Source organism: Mercenaria mercenaria, chromosome 3, assembly GCF_021730395.1.
Source record: "Mercenaria mercenaria strain notata chromosome 3, MADL_Memer_1, whole genome shotgun sequence".
Lineage (NCBI taxonomy): Eukaryota > Metazoa > Mollusca > Bivalvia > Venerida > Veneridae > Mercenaria > Mercenaria mercenaria.
This window is the reverse complement of record NC_069363.1, coordinates 57,596,029-57,614,205: the sequence shown is the minus strand read 5'-3', so window position 1 is coordinate 57,614,205 and position 18,177 is coordinate 57,596,029. Positions and strand designations below refer to the sequence as shown.

Sequence of the window (18,177 nt, the reverse complement as noted above, 5' to 3'; positions counted from 1 at the left end):
AAACACGAGTATGTGGCCCTGTATGTTGCACTTATGATTTTAACCGCCGACCAACCACCCACCCATACACACACACACACACACACACACACACACACACACACACCCTTAGGGAAGCGGGGGAGTTGTAAAGATTTGCTCTTTTCCGTCCGTGCGTACGAATGAGCAAGAAAGCGCGAGCGTATGCAGGTAGGTACGTCCCGAAAATTGTTACCATTTGATCAAGAATCACCAAAATCTACAAAAATGATAACTGGCAAGTGACCTTTGGCACCAGTCCTGGGTTTTAATTATCTGGACCAGGTATTATAGTGTTTTGTGTTATGGCCCATGCTTTAGTCACAGGAATGACGCGTTTATCTTCTTTGGAAAAACTACCCACCGGCTAAACACGCGATGATGCATTTATGATGATGCGATATTTCAACGATATCTTAAACTGTCTAACCAGTCTGCCATTCTGTGTAAAATTAATGCGAAAAAAATATGTCTTAGAGACAATCCCGCGACACATTTAGCATGACCCTAGGTTAGACAAGCAAATGCCGGTAGCCGAGCTCTGCATTCTAGCTCGGCATTCATTAGTTACTATGGCTATCCAACTCTGTATTCTTTTTGTTCAGCTGTATAAAATCGGATGCCAATAACCAAGCTATATATGAGCCGTGCCATGAGAAAACCAACATAGTGGGTTTGCGACCAAAAGGATCCAACCAGCCTGCGCATCCCGCAGTCTGGTCAGATCCATGCTGTTCGCTACAGTTTTATCATTGCAATAGGCTTTGAAAGCGAACAGCATGATCCTGACCAGGACTGCGCGGATGCGCAGGCTGGTCTGGATCCATGCTGTCGCAAACCCACTATGTTGGTTTTCTCATGGCACGGCTATATAGGCATTCAGCTCCTTGGCATTCGTTTTTTTTTCTACTATATAAATGTGAATGCCAAGCCTGAACTTCACACACATTACTGAAAGTAAAATCGGATCTGGACTATGCTCTACAGTATTTTAAGTCACGTTTTAGAAATTAATCTCACTATCTTAAATGAATTAGCAACTACGTAGTCTATGCTGCATGAAGAGACCGAGGAGCTATATGCGGAACAGAGCAACAGGTGTTCCGTGTATAGATCCAATTTTAGCAAAAGAAATACCCAATGCAGGTCCTTTCGTAAGAACGTTCGTACGTGAATAGAGGGCAATATTTAGATTATGCAAGTACATGACTTTTGCTTGTAGGTCATAGGTCGAGGTCACTATTGAAGGCCAAGTCAAAATTGTTTCCGCTCTATATGCATTGATTGATCTTAGTGCTACACACAAATTTTCCCCATGATGAGACAATGTGTCAACATAGGTCAGGTAAAAATTTGTTTCCACTCCGTAACTTTTAATTGCATTGAAGGATGATTCTATTTCTACAAAGCAATGTTCCCCATGATTAGACTATGTGTCGCGCACATGATCCATGGTTGTCGGTCAAAGGTTAAGGCCACTATTGAAGGTCAAATTAAATTGTTCCCGTTCCATAACATTTAAGTGCATGGATGGACTATCTTAGTACTGCACATTAATGTTCTCCTTGATGAGACAATGTGTCGCGTACATGATCTATGCTTGTAGGTCAAGAACACTATTGAAACTTTTAAGTAAAAATAGTTTTTGTTTCTTAGCTCTTAAATGCCTTGAAGCACGTTTAGTCTTAACACTGTTGCCAACAACGAACGCTAACAAAGTTTTCCGCCGGTAGGGGACTTCTGTATTGCAATACTTGGTCACTTTTTTAATTAAAAAAAATACGAAAGTAAGGATATCATTTTATGACTGTTGTCAACCAATACTGCATATGTGTAGTTTATAGATATCAATAAATGATCAACAAGATAAGAATGTTGCCTATTACTGTACACGCTATATGGTACGACCCTTAGTAATAATATTATCATAATCTTCTCAGCAGGGTAACTCGTAATTAACTGCTGGAAATGGAGTATATTAGCTGTGAGTAGCACTGTTTACTAAAGGAAAAAAGTAATTGCTTGACAGTGTAATAATTAATTCACACTTTGCTAAAGAAAGTGAAAAAGGATAATATTTGCCTTCCATCGACATATTCGGTAACCTTGGTTGATGTACTATGTACTTTAGATTTAAGCATGGTAGGATGACTTTTGTTGGCGTAAAGGCACTTTTTTGCAGGCATTTCCGGGCATTCCTGTAATTGTCCGTGGCGGAAGCCGCCAATTAAGTGTGGCTACGTGCATTAATACATTATTTGTACCAAAGATTGAAAGTAATGAGATATTATACCTTTCGTATAATTAATCACTTTGAACCAAAATTAGCAACAGAAAAAAATCTTTCTCCCTATAAAGTTTCTTTGTTGGATTGTCAGAGATTTATTGTATATAAAATTGTTCATGCGCATTACAGGGGCAGATCCAAGATTCTGGAGCACGGAGTTTCTCGGCGGATCCGGAGGAACGCCCCCATCCCCTTATCTCGGAAAATAATTGGCATGTATACCTCAAATGGTGCAGTCTGACTAATAGTTGAGATAGTTTGAGCTTGAATATTTTGACGCAATGCTTTCTTTTTTAAAGAATGACACCAGATTAACAGCTTATATGACTAATACTGATAGTAGAGCCAACATTTTTAACTACTGTATGATTCAATTTTATGCTGTCTGTATGGTCGCCGAATTCTAACGGAGAGGGACAGCTCCCTCCAGTCTTGAATCTGCCTTGAGATAAGTAAAGTTAATTACGCGTGCTAAACGCCATGTTACATAATATATATGTCAGTGCGCTTATCGTAAAATTTAAATACGGTCAGCACAGTGCTGTAAATGGAAGCAAACTTGTCCTAAATCAGAGACTCAAAACCAAGGATTTAGTCATAGATATTAAAGCAAATCTTCAAAATACGTGCACACATGCTAATTAGAATATTTTTGCAAATGTATCTTGATAACGAAGGCAATTACGACCTTATAAGCTAACGTATACGGACACCCTATATAAAGCTCTTATATCCCAAAAAGGAGTGAATATATAATAATATAATCTTAACTTGACCCGATTTACCATATATAGGTATTATGATCACGAAAACTAACCCAAATATAGTTATCCCACTGCTGCACATAGTAATTTCTTATTTAAGCTTTTAAACGAACTGAATGATTAAGTTTGACTGTGCCTATGACAAAGGCTTTAGAAATGGTATATTTTTATTTGAATGACGTATTTTGAAGGACTATAATGGCATTTTTATTGCAAATATCCGTTATATCGTGACTGTTTGTTTATGCGTGACGTCATACCTTTCATCTACATTTTAACCCGGGTTGATTCTATGTCACGTGACCGACTTTGCTATTTTTACCCAGTATATATAAATCGAAAATTTTACCGTCGCGCTATCATACGTGAAACGGGCTGGTACGTGGATGATTGGCGGGGTGGAATTTACAATGATTTTATTAAATTGTAAACATAGGTGTAAGTAGCCTAATGGGAAAACATGCTTTTTGATTTTATGTTGACGCCTCATTCAAAAGTCTGACACATGCAGCTTAAAAAGTGTTCCGCCCAGTGGTAGGCTTAAAACTACCACGTAATATGTCGAGTGATTCAAGAATAAATTATTAAAGGGAAGCAGTTTCTCTATAATATTGACTTCTTCATATGTATACGATGCTTTATCCGTCTCAAAAATACGGCGATCATTTCTATATATTTACCTACAGCCTAACATGTTCCTTGCAAGCAAATTGCAATTTCTCTACATAGATTTATGCAGAGGACAACACCACTCAGACGTGAAATGTCCATCAAACCATCAGAGAATCGAACTCGCAACATCTAGATTGAAATACCTACACTATGTCGGCGGTTTTCTTAAATGTGCATTACTATAACGTAAAGGGGAGCAACTATTTTAATCGGTGCGAAAAACATTTTGAGAATCCAGATAGAGCCGGTGTAGTTGCCTCCCTCAATATAATTCTCCCTGAATAAGGAGGTCATGATGCAGCTATATTTTAACACTATATACTCTCTAGGAGGACGTAGTGCCGTCGTATAGTTCGAAATTTCCCCCACCCAGTCTTCTGTATATTATAACTTGCAAAATGCGTCTCATTATCACTTTTACTAACATATAATTGTACAAATTTGTTAAATTACAAGGACACATTAACTACAAAATGAAGGGTTTCAAGTAAAGGGGAATAATTGCTTTTAAAAGTACTGGATAAATTCTATCAAGGCCGATATAGTAGCCCCCCTTCTTCTAAATGATAGGCGATGGTATATATTATTTCATAAATTTCCTGTACTGTTATGTATGCTTAATTGTTTATTTATGGTGATAATATTAGTAAGGATTTCTGCAGATGACCATTTTTTGGTAAAATTATTGAAGGTTTGAGTATAATTTCCTGCATGGGTCCTTCGCGACAATATCCGTTCATTCACCTCCTTGCGAAATAAACGTTAAAGCTACCACCGAGTTAAAGGCCACTAATTGTTTTTCCATAGACCTCAATTACAACATTACGACACGTTAAGCCTTCCACAAATCGAAATTTGTATACTTACAAGAACTTTTTTATTCGAAGGCGTAACCGGGCCGAATGTGTATAGGTACGGGTTGGGACCCTCCTCTCGTGCCTTTTTGGACTAAAATTTGAGGTACGGGAGGAGGTACTCCCATCATTTTAGTGTGACCAGGGGGGCCCTCCCCAATATAGGTATGAAATGGTGGCCTCTGGGGCATCCTTGGGGTGGGGGGCACAGACCCCCTGGATCCGGGCCTGGTAAAAAGTATATGAAAAATGATACAGTGAGTAATTTTGGCCCCCTCTTTTACAAATTATGACCCCTTTTCACATCGTTGAGACAGTGGGAGAAAACCGTTTATTGAAACTATATTTCAATACACATCAAATATAGCACTTATCGTAAAAATGTTTAATGTGAATTTTGTAAAAAAATGTAAAAAAAAAAAATTCACTTACTGTGTATATTTACTAAAGTGACTTTGAAGAAGTAAGTCTTACCTTATTCCCAGGTATATATCTACCTTACGTAATATACGTGTTGTAAGACGTAGCTTACAGAACGATCTTCTCGTGCACAAGCAACAACACCATGCTCATCAAAATCATCAAAAATAAAACCATCATATAAGATCAGAGTTAATGAATAACAATAAGCGAATATCAAAATATTCTAAAACAAATTGCAAGGATGAAATACTTATCGCAGGAGCATAAAAGTGTAACTGTTATTTATAATTTGTGTGTCCTGTTAAGGTGACCTATCAGAACTATTTCATCATTTCTTTTAACTTGTGATTTTTAAATCATAAGAATGAGAGACGACTGTTTAGTTATTCGATCACCTAAGTGTCGAAATCTTAGTTTTAAAAAGGAGATTGCATGACAGTCGAATTATGGTGATAATGACACATCTTCATAAACTGTTTAATGTTTCTGCACTTTCGCCATAGAATAGTGAACTGAAATGCTCATAGAAACGGTATTTTTTCGCAAAGTTTGATTGTTTTTCCACAGATTTTCGATTCGAAATAACGGAATGAAAGAAATGTTTTGCCCCTGAAAAGTGTAATTTAATGTGTTAACTTAGGCTGAATTTGTTTATATAGGGAAATAATTAACTATTTTAAGCCTCCCTGAATTACTATATTTTATTAAAACATTTTGTTATTCTACGTCATTAATTGTGCCGCAGTAAGTTTAAAAGCTATAATGTTGCAATATATGTTTTCTTTAATTTGAAAAATATACTTACATTGAGCAGACTGGCGGTGCAGAAAAAGCGTTTCCGAAGTATTTCATCATCGGGCTTAGTCCATAGTCTATTTATATAAGTACTCTCCTCACATTAGGGAACGCACTGTATAAATGAGTAATCTGTGTCGGTATAATTGCTTTTCTTCTACATGTCATAGGTCATAAAATAAGAATTGTGTAAGGTCTATAGTGTCAGTGTGATTTATTATATTCCAATAGTTTAATATGCATTCTCCTCCACGACCTATACATTCCAATACAATACTCTACTGACGGATGCCGTACCATACTAATCCGATAACATCACATTACCCTAGATAGATTGATATATATTGTATTGTAATAAATATATTATACATATATTTACAGATTTCCTCATACAGAACCCATATTGTATAAAAGGCCCCCGTGACATACATTATGGAGCAGACTGTATTAATGGGAAATCTGGGTCAGTATGACTGTTCTTTCTTATGACATTATGGGACATACTGTTTGAATTGCTTTCCTGCTGACATTACGGAATGCACTGTATAAATGAGTAATCTGCGTCTTTCTAATTGCTTTTCTTCTACATTATGGAGCAGACTGTATGAATGGGAAATCTAGGTCAGTATGACTGTTCTTTCTCCTGACATTATGGGGCATACTGTTTGAATGCTTAATCTGCTTTCCTGCTGACATTGCGGAACACACTGTATGAATGAGTTATCTGCGTCTTTATAATTGCTTTTCTTCTGCATTACGGAACAGACTGTATGAATGGGAAATCTGGGTCAGTATGACTGTTCTTTCTCCTGACATTAGGAACATACTGTATGAATGTGTAATCTGCATCAGCATGAATAAACACCTTCCCGTGCTTCTGGATGGACTTCGAATTCTTTGTTTCTGGTATGAACTAGACAGTACTAAGTGAATTCAATTTAATCTTCTTCAAGAAATCACCTTATTTTCTTTTCTTACTGTGGGTGATGTATAAAATAGGTTCTGATATAACAGTATAAAGTGTTTTGTTATAAAATTAAAGCATATATTTTTAACATAAAGCAGAATGGCGCAGTGAAAGCGTGCTGGGCCCATAACCCGTAAGTCCGAGGATCGACACCTTGCTCTGCTATAGTATCTTTATTGCTGCATTTAGTTTGGAATCTTTTACACTGGCATCAGTCGTTAGTGTCACATAGCTGCTTTAGACAGTCTAGAATAAATTCAACACCTTCCTGATGTTGTAGAATCCCCAAAGGCTTACACCTTTCTAAATATTTTCTGATGCAACAAAATGTAATAATTAAAAAAAATCTGATTACTTTATTCAAAATAGATATACGTAGAGCAGAGTGGCGCAGTGGAAGCGTGCTGGGCCCATAACCCAGAGGTCCGAGGATCGAAACCTCGCTCTGCTATAACATTTTTTATTGCTGGACTTAGTTTGGAATTTTTAACACTGGCATCAGTCGTCAGTATCAGATAGCCTGAATACATTCAACACAATCCTGATGTAGTAGTCTGCCCCTACGCTTACAACATTTTTAATATTTTCTGATGCAACAAAATGTAATAATTTCAAATCTTATTACTTAATTCGAATTAAGTAATCGTAGAGCAGAGTGGCGCAGTGGAAGCGTGCTGGGCCCATAACCCAGAGGTCCGAGGATCGAAACCTCGCTCTGCTATAATATTTTTAATACTAGACTAAGTTCGAAATCTCTTACACTGGCCACTGCCACCAGACCAGAAAGAAAATTATTCATGTCCTACCCCTATGTATACTATAGTAGACGCAACTTGACCCCGATGGTTGACCTTTGCATTATAATACATAATGAGGCACAACCTATTATTGAAAAGGAGTGTACGTAAAACACGAGCTGCACGAGAAAAAGGAAATATAATTTTGTGTAAATATAAATTAGTGTATTGGAAAGTTTTAATTGATCAAATGTAAGTATATATACTTTGATACTGCACTGTATACAAACTAATTCCATATAAATATACACGGCTACCCTAAGCACCCTTGATTTCTATAATGAAATAACCGATATGAATAATCAGCCTAAGGTCAACCATCGCGGTCAAGTTGCGTCTACTATATAATTTATAGAGATAGTACCTAAGTTTTTCAAATCATAGGTTTGAAGTTAAAAAGCTTTGAAATGAAGAGAAATGTCCATATATTTCTCAAAAACAGAAATATAGACAATATTTTAACCAGAAGTGCGGAGTTATGAGCATTTAATATTTTCATGATAACGAAAATTTTGTGATCAAGGAAATGTAACTCTTCTTGAACATGGAGAGCATAAACATCAAAGGGACATAATATAGTCAATATTTTCTAATTGGGTGCATTTGATTTAACTTTCAACTTTGATCTGGATTGCTAAATACTGATCCATGATACTGTGTGCTAAAAATTTAGAACATCTGGAGCAGTCTATTAACAGCAAAACTATGCTTTAGCAGAATCTAAATAGAGTTAAGCTCTAACTGGGACTCGAACCCAGGACCTCTCACCCCTAAGGCAGACACTCTACCACTTCCCTATAACAGCAGTAGCTAATAGCTATGCAGTTTAATTGCTGGATTACATTGCGTGAACTGGAACAATAATCGGTGAACTCCGGATTATCGGCGTATTCACTTTGTTACCTAACGGCAATTTTTGTGTAAAGAAAAAATATAATCTAATGCTGCCAACGTCATAATTGGTCAAATCTGCCCAAATTTCTCTGACGTGTTGTTCAGAGTATGAACTTACTAACTGGCAGTACCAGTGAAATATTACTTACACTGAATCTTTTATATTTGCCCTTTTTGCAGCTGCCGAACGGCAAAGACGATGAGATTTGTCCAAATATAAGTAATTATTTTACCAGTTTTGAGAGGATTTCAATTGATGGGAAATTACAGTTACAAACTAAATACCTTTCTGCAACACATGGAGTCATTAGCATTCACTGTCAATCAGTATTATGACTGAGATCGACTGTCATTCATTCATTTCAAAGTTTCATAGACAGAGTCCGTTGTTTACATTTTTATCGTAACCGGTGCACTTGTAAAAATCACTTTAGTTTGAAAAATCAAAGTATGCGAAGAGCTATGGTACGGTCTCTAGGTATAGTATAAGAACCATGGTTGTGAACGGGAAAATGTCCTAACGCAGCAGCATAAAAAGTGTTGTTGTTGTTGTTTATAACTTGCGTGTCCTGTTAAGATTACCTATCAGAGATTTTTCATCATTTCTTTCAATTTACGATTACTATTTCCTAGCCAATGGCAACTTTTAGAGTTAAGTTTGAAGAACAGATCAACAGAATGGGAGACGAGTTTTTAGTTATTTGGTTACCTTAGTGCCAAAATCTTAATTTCAAAAGGGAGATTACATGATAATTGATTAATGGTGATAATGAAACAGGTAAGTTTGTTTTTGGTTCATAAACTATGCAATTTAATATTTCTGCAACTTCACCATAAAACAGTGAAAACCACCTGAAATGCTCACAGGAACAGTATTTTCCGCAAAGTTTAATTTTGATCGGTTCTCTACAGATTAATGGTGGATGCCTTCAACTCAAAATTACAATATGAACGAAATGTTTTGTCGCTGAAAATTGTCGATTTGTGTTAGATTAGGTTGAATTTTGCTGATAAAGGGAATAATAAATCAACTGTTTAGACTCCCTCAATTACTATAATTTATTAACACATATTCTGATTCCACATTAATTGTGCCACAGTAAGCTTAAATGCTATAATCTGCAATATATTTTTGAATACTAACTGTATGAGCAGGGTGACGCAGTGGAAAGGTACTGGGCCCTTTTCCAGGAAGTCTGATGATCGAAACATCGCTCTGCTATAACGAAATATTTTACCATCGGGCTTAGTCCGTGGTCTCTTAAAATCCGAATGTTCTTTATTTGATATAAAATCCACTTATTTTGTAACGGTTTTACGACATTTTCTAGCATATCAGATTTTCAGAGACTTATATTCCCATTAAAAACTATATCGCTCCTACAGAAAAAGAAAAAGACAAAAAGTGGGGGAGGGGGGGGGGGGGTGATAACTTTTATATAAGAAAACTACAATTCGTTAAATACAAACCGCTGAATTGACTCCTTTTCGCTTCTTTCAATGTCCATTCAAAGACGGAAAATCTTTACGCCGCCATTTTTACCCAGCATGCGATAGAAACATGCCGATTTCGATAGATCTGGGTCAGTATGACTGTTCTTTCTCCTGACATTATAGAACATACGGTATGAATGCGTATTCTGTGTCAGCATGAACAAACACCCATCCGTGCTTCTGGATGGGCTTCTTTGCTTTTGGTATGAAGTGATAGTCAACTGAATTTAATCCTGGTCAAGACACCATCCTCATTTGTTTTTTTTAATGAGGTTGATGTTTTAAATATTTTCTGATATAACAGTATATAGTGTTTTGTTATAAATTTAAAGTATATATTTTTTTAACACAAAGCAGAGTGGCGCAGTGGAAGCGTGCTGGGCCCATAACCCAGAGGTCCGAGGATCCAAACCTTGCTCTGCTATAACATTTTTATTGCTAGACAGTTGGCTAACTTGGAAAAGAGGCCTGGTTAACAAATCCGTAGGCATTTTTTAGTACAATATGGTATCATACCTTAAAACGTTCGTTATTCTTTCTACTATTCAACCAGGGTGGATACCATGCACAAAAATCCATTTTTATTTTTTTTTTTGTGAGGCCCCAAAAGGGGACAATAAGTTTTTTCTCAATTTTAAGGGAAATTAAAGAAAATTTTCAATTTTATCATTATTTGATGAAATGTGTATCTGTTTTAGATTAAATGTATTGTAATATGAATAAATATGTTCAACACACTAATTATTTTAGAATTTGAGGCCCATTACAGGGTTTTTTAAAAAAATATTTTGAAATTTTTGATAGGTATCGCATAATTTAGAAGTATATTGCTTTTATTCTACTTGTGAAATCTCTACGATAGTAAGGTTGAGTATTTAAGGTTCAGGTGTGTAACAGGCATTCTAATACACAAAATAATAAAAATGGCACCACTTTGGGGTCATGTTATTGTAGAATAATTGATAAGCAAATTTTAAAGTTGGTAAATTGCCCTCTTCTTTCATATGTTGTAAACCATAAAATTTACCAGAATATTTTCTTCACAGCAATTTAATATGTGTTCTTAGGTAGTAATTTTACACACCGCCCCCCCCCCCCCCCACCCCCCCGCCCAAAAAAAAAAAGAATACAATAAATAAATTTTGAGGCTCCAAAGGGGTTTAAATTACTCTCATTTCATGATAATTTAGATTAATGAGTAGTTATTAGTTAAAAGAATCATTGCTGAAATATATTTAGCATATGACGATTTATGATTCACCATTTTATATGTATGTTGGTATTCACATCTCTTTAATAGGATGTAAGTGGAACCTTAACTAATATGCCATAATATAAATATTGCTCAAAGACCAGATTATTCTTAAATGTGTGCCCTCTTGATATACTAGTAGCAAGCCTACAATTATATTCATTGGCAATGTCACCTATACATGTTTCTTTATTCATCTGATCTCATGTAACATTGGAATATACCCCAAACAACAATCAGATCACAGCTAGTGAGAGATACAAGTCAAAGACGTTTTAACCAATTTGGTATCAGCGGAGCAGTTATCCGCTGCTCAATCTGGAGGTCAGCATTTCATGTACCACATGACACCAGTACTGGTGTGTGTCCACGTCAGTAAATGTCACAATGACACTTCACAGCTGATAGTTACATTTTATTATTGTAAGTATTTCATTACCTGAAAAGGATAACTGATGTTCATGTGAACATGCAGCACCTATTTTCCCAACCAGCTACGTTTTTGGTAGGTGGTGTTTATGAAGTAGCCACAAAGGGGCTAGAAAATTCTAATATTTCCAAAAATAATGTAATCATTAGTTTTTTTGTGTAATTTTGTGCCTTGCAGATTGTAGATATCGGCTCTTCTTTGTCCTCATATATATACTCGCCTCTATTAATGCTATAGGAAGAAGACCGTCCAGGACCTGTGAAATCTGTTTGTTTACAATTTTGATAATAGATTAAGTATGTATATTTTGTTGTTCGTCATTAACGATAGTTATACTTGTAATGATTCCTGAGAGTAAGCATTTCTATGTACAATGACTGCATGAAACGATTTTCCGGACACCTTAGTGATAGGGCTAGATTCCAACCTGAGGGTCCTCCATGTAGTTTCAAGTAAACATTAAAAATTTGTTAATGGTCATTTTTTCAGTTCTAGGCTTATTATGCTCTAGAAGCCTATTTTGCTCAGGTTAAAAGAACTGAGTACAAGACTTAATAGTTGTTAGGCTTACTTTGTATTTAAATTTACAGAAACATTTTGTATTGTACATACTTTGTCATTACGTCTTTTATTTACACTGTTCTGCAACTCTGAAAAGTTGGAAGGATGAGGAGAAAGATTTACTTCACTTTTTACTGGTTTAATTTCCAAGTTGTGTTTTTGCAACTGACAGTTCCAAAGACTTACAAAACCACATATTGGTTACTTCCTGAGGTCTGATGACCGGAAGCAATATGTGAAATTTTAATCAAATGCATGTAGTTTCTGAAATACACCTTGTTTTTAGCTCATCTGATTTTTTGAAAAAAAATGATGAGTTATTGTCATCACTTGAGCGGTTGTCGGCGTCGGCGTTGCCTGGTTAAGTTTTATGTTTAGGTCAGCCTTTCTCCTAAACTATCAAAGCTATTGCTTTGAAACTTGGAATACTTGTTTACCATCATAAGCTGACCCTGTATAGCAAGAAACATAACTCCATCTTGCTTTTTGCAAGATTGATGGCCCCTTTTGTACTTAGAAAATATCAGATTTCTTGGTTAAGTTTTATGTTTAGGTCAACTTTTCTCCTAAACTATCAAAGCTATTGCTTTGACACTTGGAATACTAGTTCACCATCATAAGCTGACCCTGTACAGCAAGAAACATAACTCCATCTTGCTTTTTGCAAGAATTATTGCCCCTTTTGGACTTAGAAAATCAGTTTTTTTGGTTAAGTTTTATGTTTAGGTCAGCTTTTATCCTAAACTATCATAGCTATTGCTTTAAAACTTGCAACACTTGTTCACCATCATAAGCTGACCCTGTACAGCAAGAAACATAACTCCATCCTGCTTTTTGCAAGATTTATGGCCCCTTTTGTACTTAGAAAACACCAGATTTCTTGGTTAAGTTTTATGTTTAGGTCAACTTTTTCTCTTAAACTGTCAAAGCTATTGCTTTAAAACTTGCAACTCTTGTTCACCATCATAAGCTGACCCTGTACAGCAAGCAACATAACTCCATCCTGCTTTTTGCAATAATTATTGCCCCTTTTGGACTTAGAAAAATCATTTTCTTGGTTGAATATTATGTTTAAGTCAACTTTTCTCATAAACTATCAAAGTTATTGCTTTAAAACTTGCAACAGTTTTTCACCATCATAAGTGGACACTGTACATCAAGAAACATAACTCTATCCTGCTTTTTGCAAGAATGATGGCCCTTTTTAGACTTAGAAAATCATGGGTAGGACAATATTTCTATTATACAAAAAAAAAATCAGATGAGCGTCAGCACCCGCAAGGCGGTGCTCTTGTTTAAGTACATGCTAATCTTTTTCCAAATAGTCTAGGTTGAAAACGAAATCAGATTATTTTTATTTCAAAAGGTTAGATGACACAAAAGCCTTATGTAAATTTTTAAGATATGAACTGTAATACATGCAAAGCTTATCCAAGGTCAGGATGTCAACAGTGAACAGAATAGCTCTCACTATTCTTCAAATGCACTGGAATTTTGAAAAGTTCGGCAATTTATATGTGTGTATCAATGTACATCAAATATTTACACACAATGTTTTGCAAAAAAAAAAAGAAGAAATATTTGCCAGAAAGTGATATTGTGTGTTTACTTTTTGAGTGTATATATCGGTTCAGCATTCCATATTTGGGCGATTTGACTATATGTGTCTCAAAAGTTGGTACCAATAAACCGACATTTTACGCACTCTTATTGTAGTAACAATTAAATGAAATTTGTTTTGCCCTCCGTGCATTATTTCATCACGAGCGGGCACCTGGGTAGAACCACCGACCTTCCGTAAGCCAGCTGGATGGCTTCCTGACACGAAGAATTCAACGCCCCGAGTGAGGCTCGAACCCACATCAATGAGGGGCAAGTGATTTAGGAAATGAGATGCAGCGAAGTAACATATATATGTAATATATTGGCTCTACAATTTCTTGAAATTCTCAGAGTTACTTATTCTATATGTATCGAAGTGTTTTGTGAAAGTCTTGGTTTTAGTGTTCTCAGACCTCAATAGAAAGTGATGCTGCAATAATAAAAACAATGAAATTACTTTACACAATAAGTTTTAGTACAGTTAATGTTTTAAGACTACGTGAGTATATCCGCACACTTAACTGAATTTTACGTTGATTGCAAAAATGATATGCAGCATGTCCGGTTAAAATTGTTCATTTTGGGTGTAACTCCTTTTGGGGCCTCTTGAATTATATATGATATTTCAAAGAAAATGTAATATGTCTTAGTTTTTAATATGCACTGGACACTATAGAGGATAAACACTTCCTAATTACATGTTAATACCAATGTACCGCAAATTTTAACATATTGGATACATCACATCATCATGTAAATGCCGTCTGAAGAAGAACCCCCAATCTAGGGCCTCTTAGTCTTTAATTTCACCTGAAAATAACATTTATACGTCAAATTATATTATATAAGTGAATCTTTCCACTCTATTATATATTTAAGTCAGATTTACCTTAACCTGTAATTTAAACACTTTACTTTCATTATTATTTCTTTTCACGTGCAGCCCCTTTTGGGGCCTCGCGAATAGGGATATTTGAGCCTGGTATCCACCCTGGCTGACTGCCATATACCCCAACGAACATTTTGATGTATGATACCATATTGTACTAAAAAATGCCTACGGATTTTTTTCTCAGGGCTTTCGCCAACTGTCTATGCTGCCTTTAGTTTGTAATCTTTAACAATTGCATTAGTCGTCAGTGTCAGATAGCTGCTTTAGACAGTCCTGAATACAAATTCAACACAATCCTGATGTAGTAGTCTGCCCCAACGCTTACAACAGTTTTGGTTACGGGTTTATCCCGCTACCAAAGTTAATGTGTATTTCTGACAATTACAGCATCTTTATTTGATTCCAAATCACATCCAAAGGATGTTCATTTGCTACACAAAATAGTCTCATTCATGAACAATGCGGATGAATTATCAATGAACAAGCAGTTCTTATTCAACCTGTATCCACTCGCACTGACCATTTAGATTATATAAGATCTGTCAATGATAAGGTATTCCAGCCCATGGCTACATCACACGCTGGGTCAGGCAGAGTTCACCTTAGATATGAGGCACGTTAAATTTGTATTTGTTTCTCATTCATGTATATTCATAGACTGGCATTTAAACAGAAAATAAATCTACCAAAAACCCACAACCATCAGACATTTCAAGGCTTTGATTAATATTTTCTGATGCAACAAAATGTAATAATTTCAAATCTTATTACTTAATTCGAATTAAGTAATCGTACAGCAGAGTGGCGCAGTGGAAGCGTGCTGGGCCCATAACCCAGAGGTCCGAGGATCGAAACCTCGCTCTGCTAGGATATTTTTAATACTAGACTAAGTTCGAAATCTCTTACACTGGCCACTGCCACCAGACCAGAAAGAAAATTATTCATGTATACCCTACCTTTAGGTATACTATAAGAACACCAGAAAGAAATTAACACGGTACATGTTGTACCTTTACCCCTAGGTATAGTATAAGAACCATGGTTGTGAACGAGAAAATGTACTAACGCAGGAGCATAAAAAGTGTTGTAGTTGTTGTTATTTATAACTTGCGTGTCCTGTTAAGATTACCTATCAGAGATTTTTCATCATTTCTTTCAACTTACGATTACTATTTCCTAGCCAATGGCAACTTTTAGATTAAGTTTGAAGAACAGATCAACAGAATGGGAGACGAGCTTTTAGTTATTCGGTTACCTTAGTGCAAAAATCTTAATTTCAAAAGCATGGCCAACATTCCAATACACTGACCAGTAGTTTGGCAAAAGTAGTCTCCCTTGAATATACACGGATCGCGGACCCGATAACGTTTATCGATAAGCAATTTTACTATAGATTTGTATAGGAAAATATATTTCAAACATTAAAAACGTATTTTTATCGTTATTTAACAAAATTTTATAACCTCGTGAAGTAATCTTCATTTTTTGCCCTTTATTTCAATATATTTTTCATCCATGTGATACAAAAACTTATTGCTTCCATTTTTGTTTGAAGTTGATGACTATGGTTTCTATGTATTTCTATATAGAAATTTTAAAAAGATCGGTTATGTCAGGTTTTAAAAGGCTATAAAAACATTTTCTATCAAAATGACATTATTTTATAACCTCGTGAAGTATTCTCCATTGTGTGAACATTGTCTGGGTATTTTTTATTTTAAAATTGAATTATAACAAATTGCTTCCATTTTAATTTGAAAATGAAGTAATCGCAATCTTGAGCACGCTTTTCACAAATATTTACTTAACGGTACGACGGCACAAGGCAATGCTTATCAATGTGTTGCATATCTATTTGAGCATTTTATTTATTTATTTATTATGATTAAAAGTAAATCTTTTTTGAATTGGCAAACTTTAAGTCACATCTTTAATTGGAAATAAATTGATCTTAAAAAGTCCGCATTAAGTTAAAAAGGCAATTAGAATTAATTCTATGTAATTGCTTTACAAACTGTGTGCCGGTTAATTTTTGACGATATTACAATAAACCGTTCAATAATTGAAACATTTCGCGAAAATTTTGTTATGTATGGGCATAAAATATTACATACAACCATGACTTCTTTACGTTCACTGATCACTGCGTGAATGAAAAAGTATAAATTACAAATTAATGAATGATGGTCATATTAACTGTGGTGATAATTTGATTTATTTACCCGTGCGAACATTTCTGTAGAAGATGAAAAAAAGTACACTTTACGAAACTTATTATTCAAATTGAAAAAAACAAACAGATGTATATTTATCAAATACAATAATCACTTTCACCTGTATATGACCTTTTTCATTATCATGATATTGGCAGAAATATTTTATGAACACAAAGATATTTTTATAACTATATTATTATTCTATATTCCATAAAGGAAAATTAATTCCTACTCCACAAATCTTCATGGTCCACGGGGACCCCTGTTGTGAAAAATTGCTCATCAATTAGCGACTATTACATAATCGCTGATAAGCAGCAGATAAGACGGGGGTTTTAGATTGGATTATCGTGGTGGACACCTCTTCACAAATGTTTTATGGTCTTTTTGCGAAATATTGTGAAACAATGAAGTTTTATTGTAATACAATAATTTTTAATAGCAAATAGATACTTCAGGTTAATTGTAAAATGTAAGATAGTATGTGTTTTAGACAATTACAAAATGTTTTTGTTTTTTTTAACAAATGTATGTTAATATAAATGTGCACAAACATGACTCAAATGAAATGTTGAACTTATATAGTAGTGGATCTAGGCATTTAAAAACACACATGACACTAGAAATTGCCAAAATTTATATATGTCTTTAATTCAGTTTAGGTTGTATTGTCCAGCTGTTCGAAACTATTCTGAAACAAACTGCTTAACCGTCACCTAATTTTCTACACCCATCTAAAATTTTATGCAAAAAAGTATAATAAGTAAAAAAAAATGTACATCTATGATCAATTTGCCGATAAATAATTTAATAAATAAATATCTGTTATGAGAAGATATATATGGCAGAACATCTCTACTTTATGTCTCAGTTGATTATTTTTATTACAGACGTATTTTGGGGGTAATTAGCATAGCCTGGGGTGTTTAACTTATCTCCATCCGGTGTATTCGCAAAGGTCCATAAAACGCGTAAAACATTTAGTCAAATGCAGTAATTGTCAAAATCGAATTTTTCTGGGCGATAAATTAAAAAGAAAATAACTCGAGAACATAATTTTATAACATTACGTTTCGCAGCAAAAAGGGGAAATGCTTTCAAAGGGGATTTAAAAGAAAAGGAATCGTTTAGTGTGATGTTTTATGTATATCCTTTATCACTGAAAAGTGGCATTTTTTATTTTTAAATTTTTGGTCCATGCATTCAACGAAACTTATAACTCCACTCAGCATATACAGGACAGAAAATCAACATTACAT

The 18,177-nt window shown here is 35.0% G+C and overlaps 3 non-coding genes across 3 annotated transcripts; all 3 read left to right on the top strand.

Annotated features, from left to right (window-relative positions):
• Positions 1-7,159: 7,159 nt before the first annotated feature.
• On the top strand, positions 7,160-7,231 carry Trnam-cau (transfer RNA methionine (anticodon CAU)). The gene has a single exon. It is a non-coding gene; the product is annotated as a tRNA-Met (tRNA).
• A 198-nt stretch (positions 7,232-7,429) lies between these two features.
• On the top strand, positions 7,430-7,501 carry Trnam-cau (transfer RNA methionine (anticodon CAU)). Its single transcript has one exon. It is a non-coding gene; the product is annotated as a tRNA-Met (tRNA).
• A 7,996-nt stretch (positions 7,502-15,497) lies between these two features.
• Trnam-cau (transfer RNA methionine (anticodon CAU)) lies at positions 15,498-15,569 on the top strand. The gene has a single exon. It is a non-coding gene; the product is annotated as a tRNA-Met (tRNA).
• Positions 15,570-18,177: the final 2,608 nt, after the last annotated feature.